Raw genomic sequence first — 9,667 nt, forward strand, 5'->3', positions numbered from 1 at the left:
GGGCAAGAGGTCTGCGGGGAGGGCCGCCACACGCGTGGCGTGGGGCACCGAGCAGGGCCGAGGCCGGTACGGTTAGAGCGGTACGTGGCCGATGCTGGGACGGGGACTTGGCGGGAGGCTGTCGGGTGTCCCGCAGGCCACGCCTGAGCACGCGTTGCGGCCCGTGGCGGGAGGGGGTGCAGCAACGTCTGGAAGGATGGCGTGAATTGCGTTTCTGGTCTCGATGGAGAGCTCGGAGGTGGACTAATCTGGGGCGTTATCTGTTACTTTCCAGGCTTTCGGAAAGTTGTTTTTTCAGCGCCCCCTTTTTTTTTAAAAAGTGAGGTTTTTTTTCGTGCTCCCTTGCCGATATTTTCAAGGGCCTTTGCAGGGAAGAGACTGATTGTAGAGGGGAAAAAGGCTGCCAAACGCGCTAAGTCAACAACGAAAAGGGGGTAGGTTGGTTTTGATAAATTGATCCAGTTCTAGTAATCTGAAGTGTTTCGTTGTTACAAAAGGCAGTGTCTGAAACTGTAGTTTGCAAGCTGATACTGTCCTTTAAATATCTCACAAACAGTTGTCCAAAGATTATTTTTATCTAAGAATTTTTTTACTGTAATATTTGTTTTGTTTCTTTTTTAAGTGTTTTAAAACTAGAGAGAGGAGGTAACTTCTTCGCAGACAAATGTTTTCTTTCAAAGATGAGAGATTACTAAAATTGTCCTAAAAGTGTAAAAATAGTATTTATTACTTTGTGAATGACAACACAGGCTAATATTAGATCTGGAGCTAGTGATAACCGCTCTTTTTGTTTGCCACACATGCTTTTTAGAAATAAACTAATACTTAAGGTCTGTCATTCGTTTGAAAATGAGGCTGAATTTGCGTCTGAAGGAGTTAACAGCTATAGAAACGTTGAATCTCATGCTTGGCGTGGAACAGGGAGCTGTGGAGCTCATGCACCACATCCAAAGTCCCCTGAAGTCTGTTGAAATCCAATACACTCTGACAGGTTTCAAATGAGACCCTAAAATGGAAGCTCGGCCCTACGTCAGTGGCCACCCAGATCCTATTCCTGCCTCAGAATTAATCTTTGAATATGCTGTAACTCCAGTTCCTGTACCAGCCACTGTCTCTCTGTAAGACATTCAAATGTTCTCATCATCCTATGACAACGTTCCACCGAATGTATATAGTTTATATATACACGTATATATTTTAGGGGGACGATACTTGCAGTCAGTGATCTTACTTAAGTGTAACTAAAGGAAGAATTTAACCTACTAACCTTTCCCCCGTTGAGATTTAGGGACTCCAGAAATGTGAGTCTAGACTAGCATGGAAGAAATGTATCAAGGGTTTTGAAGTTCCTCAGTGCTAGTCAGAAGTCGGCAAGCAAAACTTTAGTCTCAGACAAACTCAAAAGCTCAGGAACTAGTTTCAGTTCCACCCCCCAACCCCCCCAATCTCTTCTGACATAAAGTTAATTAGGTGAAATTTCAAGCTAAATGGGCTTTTTTCCTATGCAAAAATATAAAAATAGATCAAATATGAGCTTAGAGTGGAAATTTGGAATCAATTCCCCATCTTAATAGGGTTTAAGTACAGAAATGTATTTGAAGAATAATTTTGGAAACGTTGTCATTTCATGAACTGCTGTTCATCAGTCTGATTATTCTGCATCTTCATATGCCTCAGAAACATTAGAATTTTTTTTTTTAAAAGCAAGGCATTTGGTGGAAGTGTAATTTATCGTATGGTTTAATACCACTGTGATTAAATTCTACCTAGATTATTAAACAGGCTTCGCCCAAGAAATACAATATCTTTACTATTCAGCTCGGTCGCTAACACGGAAGAGCACGCTGGAGGGAGATGTGCTGTGCTTCGGTGACTTTGTTCTGAAGGGCCTATGTCCAAACAGAGACTCCATCAGAGCAGCTGTGGGGCTGCTTGAATTTACAGAAGGGATCAGGTGGGTTCCTGCCAACTGCAAAATACAGCACTGGGAGTCCCGGTTTTTAAAATCTTTGTCTATCTTTCAGTTATCTCGCACAACCTCTAGACTTGATGCAGAGGAAGATAACTTTGTATTTCATGGTTAATTTGTGCAGCTTTAGAAGGTTTAAACCTCTTCACCATTAGCTGGTCATTTCAAAAGGAAGTTTCTGCTAGGGCAGTTCCCCCTACTTCCCTCCAAGAAGAAAGGCTCCCAGAAATTAAGTTTCAGAACTAGCATTTTAGGTAAGGACCACCTTTCTCATTCCTGCTACCACATTTGTTTGTCCATGTGATTGCCCCCAACTGAATAAAGAGAATTTCCCTGTGATCCCCTTTCATTTTGGGAAAGGTTGGGGAGGTCGGGGGGGAAGGATTTTTTTGGGCTGCGCATTCCTTCTCTTTTCCTGAAATGGAATTGCCTGACTAAGGTAGTGTGATATTTTCAGATATTTTGCCAAAAAATGCACAACCCAAAACAAAAAATATGATTGCACCCCCTTGCTAATTGTGTGACACTCAAGCATTTGTCTATCTCGCACTGCATGATGATGCGATACAGAAGCAGACAGCCATAGATGGCCAGAAAAGGCTTAATTAAGTATTCTGCAGCTGCTACAAATTAGATCAGCATCTGCATCTGTATAGACAATGGAATTCATGGTAATTTTGAGGGCCGAGCAAAGCAGAGAGTTGTTTTGGATAGACCCCTAGCCACAATTGAAACAAAATTCAAACCAAACCTGTTCTAAGGGTAGAAAAACGTTGGTCAACTTCATCTCCTGTTGCTGAAGGCCACTATGGTTCCCTGTCCTGGCTACAGATACAGATTCCAACATGCCACATGAAAGGCTGCTGTTAGGGTATTCCCAACTAGAAGAGGAAATGTGCTTTATTTTTTTTTTTTTCCTTGAAACCCAGTTCTCAGGAGTTTCCAGACTAGACTGTGAGATATATTTTAGATAAGCACCCAGCTTTTTGACTGTTTCTCTGACAATTTGCCTCTCTTTCCAATTGCATACCACTTTCTGGAACCAAAGTTGGAATAAGTGGTATGCAAATTTTAAAGGTCAATCATCCTGCCTGTTGTAACAGCGTATGCTGTATGATATTTGCAGCATAAATTGAGTGTAGAATACAATAGCAATAGATTAGTACATGGAATGAGGGGAAAAAGGTATTGTTGGCAAACTTTTATACAGGTATGCTTGCATGCAGATATCAAGAAGTAATAGGTTATTCTCTGGACGTTTTGAGAAGATGCACTGGTTCTGAGTGTTTGTAAACTCTTCGGTACTAAATTAATGTTTTTGTTTTGCATTTGAACAGCTCCAAACACAAGCGTTGATCCGTAAATGTGTTTTCTAAGTGCTGCTGTAATGCTAATATTTCTATTATCAAAACAATAATTAATATAAAACTTTTATTAGACGTTTTAGAGAGGCCTTTTGAAGGTTGACAGCTCTTGTTGATAAGTGAAGAAGAACTTGTAACCTCTGTGGCCATAAAATGTAATTGCACAATAGTTGGGTCAGCTTTTAGATGTGCTTGTGCCACTTATGTTCGTCTATATTAGAACTTCCATGAGCCTCCAGCTGTGATGTCATTGGTTATAACTCTTCCCATGGAAGCACTTTAAAAAGTTGATATTACCGAGGTTAAAAGGAAACTAAGCCTCAGAGGTCATGTTTGGGTATGTACTTTGGTAGATGTATTTCATCTGAAGTTATTGTTGCTGTCGTATGATCTAGTTTGAGCATCTTTGCACAGCTCCTGTGTGGTGCGGACAGATTTAAGTCCCCATTTCTGGTCTGTTACCTTCTGCAAGCCTGCACCAATCAGACCAGCAAGATCTGATTTCAGCGATGACTTTACAGATAGCTACACTGACACGGTTAAAGGAGAAGAAACCTGGTTACTAAATCAAAGCGTTTCTGAACTAAAAGAAGTTTCTGAAATTGAGGGTTGTTATTTTCGTCAGGCAAGTAAGGACCATACAGAGACAACTTCAGTTCTTTTTTTATTAACCAATTAATCTCCAATCAAATATGTATTGAAACCTCTTGAACTGACCCACTAACCATGTCATTACCCTTTCCATTTTTAAACTCTCAGTAACACTTAAATAAGTAAGTTGTGGTGGCACTAGTGTTTGTCTTTACCTTTTATTGTTTTCGTCAGGCAAGTAAGGACCATACAGAGACAACTTCAGTTCTTTTTTTATTAACCAATTAATCTCCAATCAAATATGTATTGAAACCTCTTGAACTGACCCACTAACCATGTCATTACCCTTTCCATTTTTAAACTCTCAGTAACACTTAAATAAGTAAGTTGTGGTGGCACTAGTGTTTGTCTTTACCTTTTAAATCTACAGCAGTCTGAGGGTCTGTGCTGTAAAGCCCCTTTCCGCTATTATCTTTGGACATGACTTAGTTGTCCTCCTGGCTGTGACTCGTATAAAGGAGAAAGGGCTGGAGAACAGGTACGTATCTGGAAGGGAGTTAGGAGATTGACTAGCTCTTAAGTGAGACCGAAGGGTCTTTTGGGTAGGATATCTAATGATATACCTTAGACATTCAGGTAGGATGAAGGTGGGGCAAAAGGCATATGGGCAGAAATAATTTAAGAAGGACTGTCACTGATAGGGGTAGACAGGTTAAGAATTTCTGGATTAAAATGAGATTCAGTGAGGAGTTCCTGCATCCTTTTTTTGCAGCTTAAACCCAGCAGTTTTGAAACTATTTAAGGAATAATTTCTCCCAGGAACCAAGGAACAAGTGCTTCTTTGCCCTACGTGGGAGCCAGTTCCCTCATATTTCTGAGGAAGAATACAACCCAAAACCTCATTTCAGTGAGGTTGTATGTGCCTAGGATCTAAAGTGCTATCGCTAGCATAGTGGTTGAGGATTGAATGGTTAATGAAGTCAGTCAGTGCAAGGACACATAATTAAATGGATAGCCATATCTTTCTAAGGGTAGGAACTATCTCCTGATATACAAGTAGATTATTTCACAATCTCTTCTGTTTTTCTCAACATTAGTAGGCTCTTCATTAATTTTTATAATTATTGCACACAATGTTAATTTGTTATTACCAAGCATTCTTCTACAATAGTGTCAAACTCAGGAGATGGATTGATACTGGGGAAAGGGCTATTTGCATATAGTTACATTGGTTAGAGAGTATCCTGCCACCACTTAAGAAAGCAAAGAAAAAATAATGAATGCTGCACATATCTATAACAAAAACTATAGGAACCGTCGATTTTGTATACTTCTGTAACTTTATTAGTATAGCAATAAAAGAAAGTAGAGAGAGATGAAAATTACTGGGGGAGAGCTTTTTTTTTAAATAAAAAAACCCCAAACCAAAAACCAGACAACCCAGATACAGGAAGATTTGTTTTGCTGAATTAATCCTTAGCAGCTGGGTATCATACTATTCAGCTTTTTTTTTTTTGTCCTGACAGATGCTGTCATGTTTCAGGGTACAGTGCATCGGCTACATTAATATTAGATTGAACTTCATATGCTGTGAGCACAACTTGCAAGTATATATGTAGAACTAGCATTACTATATATATTTATGAACGAAGCAGTAATTGCTGTTTCATTCATTCTGTGCAGTTATTTTACATGCTTCCAGCAAACTAGTATACCTTAGCTTAAATCTATATGTTTATCCTTTGTAAGCTGTATTTACTGAACTTGATTTAGAATCCAGTGCCTTTAGAGTTACGTGTAGAACACACTGTTGCTTTTGTCTTTATTGAAGATTTCTTAAGTGGTGCTTTCAGGACTTGCCTCATAATGCGAGTTGCTTTCAAAGGAACAAAACCCAATTTAACTGTGCAATAAATTGTTAGTACTTTCGTTGGAGAAGGCAACTCAGTTAACAGTTTGTGTATCTGTACATTGTGACAAGGGATATGCTGCAAGGCCGGTCCACATTACCTTGTTTATGGTGAACGGTACAGTGCAACAGCATTTTTGAAATGGGATAGCAGGGAGGAGCTGCGGGCAGTCGCTGGGAGCGGTGTGGGAATGCCGGGGGTGTCTTCGCATGGGAGTGGGCCGCAGTGGGGTGCAGGGGTGGGGAGCGGCTGCAGAGCCGTCCGTCTGGGGCCACTGCCAACACTCCGGGCCCCCAGAGGGGAGGCAGGCTCCGTACGTTGCCAGTGGACTGGCAAGGAGGGTTCTCCACTGCTTCCTAACGTGCGTGTGTTCCTTTGATTTTCAGGGAGGCGGTCTCAGAACCAATGAATTTTTGAACGAAAAAATGAGTTAATAAAAGTCCATGAAGAAAGTTACATGTATTTTGTAGAATAAGATTTTGCTTACTGTACCGAGGGGAAAATAATTATAAATTTGAAATGTATATATACGTACTTACATATATGTACGTACACACACACTTTATATGCACAAGTGTATACACACTTCAAATTTATAATAGAAATATAAAATGGAAAGTTTGCATGGTTTAAGTGCTCATACATGAAGCAGTAATTAAGGCAATTCATCCTACTTTTTCCCCCTAATTATTACCATGCAGTTCATCTTCCTACCTAACTTTCAAATGCAACTTCATTGCTTTCAGTGGAAAGTGTCCAGTTTTCACCAGCGTAAGTGAAAGGAGAAGGCGGCGCAGTATGCTTTGAAAATACTATGTAACACTGCATGAAAAGCCTTGAATTAACTTTTGAAGAACATAACACAGAGTCACTAAATTGCGATTTTTGCCAAAGCTTTGTGGTTAAATCCCATTTTATATTTACACGCACTATGGAATAACTAATGTAGATGTCTTCCTGACACTAAAGCTTGAATTTATGGGAAAAAGACAAACATGTGGTTGAAAGCTGAGCTAGACTGTAGCTTTTCAAAATAAAAGAGATAAAAAGATAGTTGTAGAATAAACTGCCCTAGTTTACAAAACAGACAACAGACCTCTTAGTTGATGGGGAATAGTTAGTACAGAAATAAATGAGTGTACCAGGCATTTTAGGGCTGATTCTGTTTTTAACCGAAATAGTAGTAAAGTTTCAGTGAATTAAATAACGTTTTCCTATTTCTTGATCTCTCAGTATTTCATTAATAATAGAAATATTTTAGAATTTCACTTAATGTGCTTCACTCTGATGATGAGAAAAATAAGAAACAGACTGATAAGGGGCACTCATTTAAGTTTAATGGTATAAATTACCTAGTGTGTAATCTCCACCTTTTGCAACTTTAAACAATCTTTTTCTAGAAAAGTAAAGCATTCTGTACTGAAGTTTTCTTCTACAAAATACCCTTTTCCCCAAATACAGTGAAATATAGAATAGGAATTTCATGAAATTATCCAGGAGTTTGTCACATTAATTACTGTTTCTGAGCCTTTAAAATCAATACAGTAAAATGCTAATGAACTTACAGTATACAGAATTAAAGGCTCTAAACCAAAGAGCCTATATGTTTTTCTTGGTTAGTGGAGCATGTACAATGTCTAGTTAACTCTAGGAACTGCCGTTTCTATTTACTGTCTTCGGATTTAACAGTGCTTGGTTTTAATGGCTGTTTAGGGGATTTGGTTTCCATACATTACAAATGTTATGCATGAAACAGCGATGTTTTACAGGCATTGCTTAGTTTAAAGGCAGCTCTAGTTTTGGGGTTTTTGTTTTGTTTTATGTTTCATACTTCATCCAAGAAAGTATCTTTTGTATTTAGAGGTTTACTTTACGCTTTGACTAGTAATGTTTTATTCTACTAGTCTTTTATTCTCACATACAGTAGGATATTCTTGCGGCAAACAAAATTGTGATTATTTTCATATAGCACATTCCAGAAACAAAAATAATCTCTGCTGCGCTTTTCCTGCCTCCCAAAATGAGGAAAATGGATGAGGATTAAGGCCTGATCTACCACTGCTGAGGTTGGAGTTCCCTGTCAACTGTCCTGGTCCCACACCAAGCAGCATAGCTGAAAAAAATCACAGATCAGGGATGTTTAAAAGGGCCTCAGGTATTATTATTCAGCCTAATCTTAGGCTGTCCATTGCTGATAAATAATTTATTTTGACATATGGGGAATATTCACTACAGAAGTAGTCTAACTGTATATTGACGTATGATTCCTTTCTCCCATTAGTGTCTTCTGTGGTGTGCATGTGGATTGTGAATATGGAATCTGTTTACTCAAAAAGATTCATATGGTCAAGTTTTCTGTCTGTTTACTTGCTCGAATAAATGTTTTCAAGTTAACACAACAATTTGTAATGAATACTGTGAAACAAAGTTAAAAGAATGAGTTCTTGAAATAGAAATCATAATAAAAATGCTTTTCTCCTCTCCAAAATATTTATTTTAACATGTGGTCACATTTTCCTACATTTTCACATTAATTGAAATCTTATTGTTCTAGAAAAATAAATCTTTTTTTTTCCTTCGTCTAGTTTCCCAGCTCTTACGCAAATTAAAGAATACACACACGAGCATAATTTGTGGTTTTAAAATAAGGAAAATCGTGTAAATTCATGATATCTTTTAAAAAGCATCATGCCAAGCAGTGCTGTCATGTAGCCTCTGTTTTGTAGTTTACCTTTTCACTTTAGTGAAAGGCAGCAGTTTTGCAGTGTAATCCTTTGATTACCAACAGTTTTGCATTATAATCCTTTGATTTACCAAGTCTGTAAAATGTTCTAAAGATTGTTAATTTCACTCCCTTATTTATTACAAAGTAATCTTACGCTGATGTTCAGAAGGAGTTTCTAAGGCTCTGGAACATCCGCTGAAGATCCAAATACTGGGAACAGTCTACAGACAACACATCCTTTTTATTTATTTGGAAATTACCAGGATAACTCATTTATTTTAAAGGAGTCAGATGGAGGGGACACAGAGTACACCCCCAGTGCTGTCTGGCTTCTGGTGTTCCTGTATGTAATCCTCTATGTTCTTTCCATTCAGCTTCACAGAAACAGTTTGAAAGAAACTGACTATAAATACCCAGCCACTTTCAAGAAACTTTTCTTGGCAGCAGAGGCTAAAATCAAGCACCATATCAAATAAAATGGGAAGCATGCTACAAAGCTTATCTGCTTTCTCTTGAAGAAAGCTTTGCGAGCGTAGCCACGAGCCTGGAGCTGAATCACCCAGTGCTGCGGCAAGCAGAACAACTCCAAAGACTTAAGAATCATTTTTTAATCGTTTTCTCTATTAAAACTCACCAGTGCCCTTCTTCTGCTTCTCCAGGAAGTTGTACCCGTCAGCACCTGCTGAGGGCTTCGTGGATCAAACTGGCAGGTAAAAAAATTCCTGTAGAATAAAGCCAGACCAGCTGGCTTTGAAGAGAAACCCCCCAGTTTGGGTTGTGTTTGCCTCACTCACCCTCTCCTCCTCAGCCCCGGGCTTTTTCTCCTTGGGTTGTTGACCTGTAGGCTGCGTGATGCGGGCGCACAAGTGTCTGGCAGACCAAGGTTCACCTGCTTCTGTCACTCCCGAGTAAATTTAGCTGTAAAAGGTATCGCTGACGAGCAGACCTTTGTCAGCGCTGGCAAACGAACACAGCATTGCCATCCCCCTTCAAAGTACGCTGCGAGTTCAAATGGAAAATATCAAGTTGGTCGCCTTATCCAGGAATCGCTGCTTCGAGAAGAAGGCAGGCCAAATTGCTTGCACGGGGCAGAAAGCTTTCCTCCTTT

General features: G+C 39.3%; 1 protein-coding gene across 10 annotated transcripts in view; it reads right to left on the minus strand.

Annotated features, from left to right (window-relative positions):
- Positions 1 to 9,401, minus strand: part of MEF2C (myocyte enhancer factor 2C) — a 139,408-nt gene extending 130,007 nt beyond the window's left edge. For 7 of the 10 annotated variants that reach the window (XM_009288266.2, XM_009288269.2, XM_009288263.2 and 4 more), the window contains exon 1: positions 9,194 to 9,399. The gene's annotated coding sequence lies outside the window, so the exon portion shown is untranslated. Of the gene's footprint in view, positions 1 to 6,548; positions 6,657 to 9,193 lie in introns of all 10 variants that reach the window. The other 3 variants (XM_009288264.2, XM_009288265.2, XM_009288268.2) reach the window with 3 other exon arrangements.
- Positions 9,402 to 9,667: the final 266 nt, after the last annotated feature.

This window comes from Aptenodytes forsteri, unplaced genomic scaffold (assembly GCF_000699145.1).
Source record: "Aptenodytes forsteri isolate BGI_AS27 unplaced genomic scaffold, ASM69914v1 Scaffold41, whole genome shotgun sequence".
In the NCBI taxonomy this organism is placed as follows: Eukaryota; Metazoa; Chordata; class Aves; order Sphenisciformes; family Spheniscidae; genus Aptenodytes; species Aptenodytes forsteri.